Source organism: Bison bison, unplaced genomic scaffold (assembly GCF_000754665.1).
Source record: "Bison bison bison isolate TAMUID 2011002044 unplaced genomic scaffold, Bison_UMD1.0 scf7180017864389, whole genome shotgun sequence".
Lineage (NCBI taxonomy): Eukaryota > Metazoa > Chordata > Mammalia > Artiodactyla > Bovidae > Bison > Bison bison.
This window is the reverse complement of record NW_011494961.1, coordinates 292,399-293,428: the sequence shown is the minus strand read 5'-3', so window position 1 is coordinate 293,428 and position 1,030 is coordinate 292,399. Positions and strand designations below refer to the sequence as shown.

General features: G+C 41.4%; 1 pseudogene across 1 annotated transcript; it reads left to right on the top strand.

Moving 5' to 3' along the window:
* On the top strand, positions 1-1,015 carry LOC105002096 (annotated as a pseudogene). Its single transcript, XR_826916.1, has one exon. The product of XR_826916.1 is annotated as a G2/mitotic-specific cyclin-B1 pseudogene (transcript).
* Positions 1,016-1,030: the final 15 nt, after the last annotated feature.

Genomic DNA, 1,030 nt, shown 5'->3' with positions numbered 1-1,030 from the left:
GCCCCTGCAGAAGAGTATCTGTGTCAGGCTTTCTCAGATGTAATCTTGCAGTGAGTGATGTAGATGCAGAAGACGGAGCGGATCCAAACCTTTGTAGTGAATATGTAAAAGATATCTATGCTTATCTAAGACAACTTGAGGAAGAGCAAGCAGTCAAACCAAAATACCTAATGGGTCGTGAAGTCACTGGAAACATGAGAGCCATCCTCATTGACTGGCTAGTGCAAGTTCAAATAAAATTCAGATTACTGCAGGAGACCATGTACATGACTGTTTCCATAATTGATCGGTTCAAGCAGGATACCTATGTGCCCAAGAAGATGCTGCAGCTGGTTGGAGTCACTGCCATGTTTGTTGCAAGCAAATATGAGGAAATGTACCCTCCAGAAATCGGTGACTTTGCCTTTGTGACTGACAACACCTACACCAAGTTTCAAATCAGACAGATGGAAATGAAGATTCTAAGAGCTTTAAATTTTAGTCTGGGTCGCCCTCTACCCCTGCATTTCCTTCGGAGAGCATCTAAGATTGGAGAGGTTGATGTTGAGCTACATACTCTGGCCAAATATTTGATGGAACTAACTATGCTGGACTACGATATGGTGCACTTTCCTCCTTCTCAGATTGCAGCGGGAGCTTTTTGCTTAGCACTGAAAGTTCTTGATAATGGTGAATGGACACCAACTCTACAGCATTACCTGTCATATACTGAAGAATCCCTTCTTGTTGTTATGCAACACCTGGCAAAGAATGTGGTCATGGTGAACCGTGGGCTCACAAAGCACATGACTATCAAGAACAAGTATGCCACATCTAAGCATGCTAAGATCAGCACTCTAGCACAGCTGAATTCTGCACTAGTTCAAGATTTAGCCAAGGCTGTGGCAAAGGTGTAACTTGTGAACTTTGGAATACTATCTGCAAATAAAATTGGCACCATGTGCCATCTGTACATATTATATGTTACATTTATTTACTTTTAATAAAGTTGAAGTTCTTTTTACTTATCCTTTAACTATTTGAATGTGGC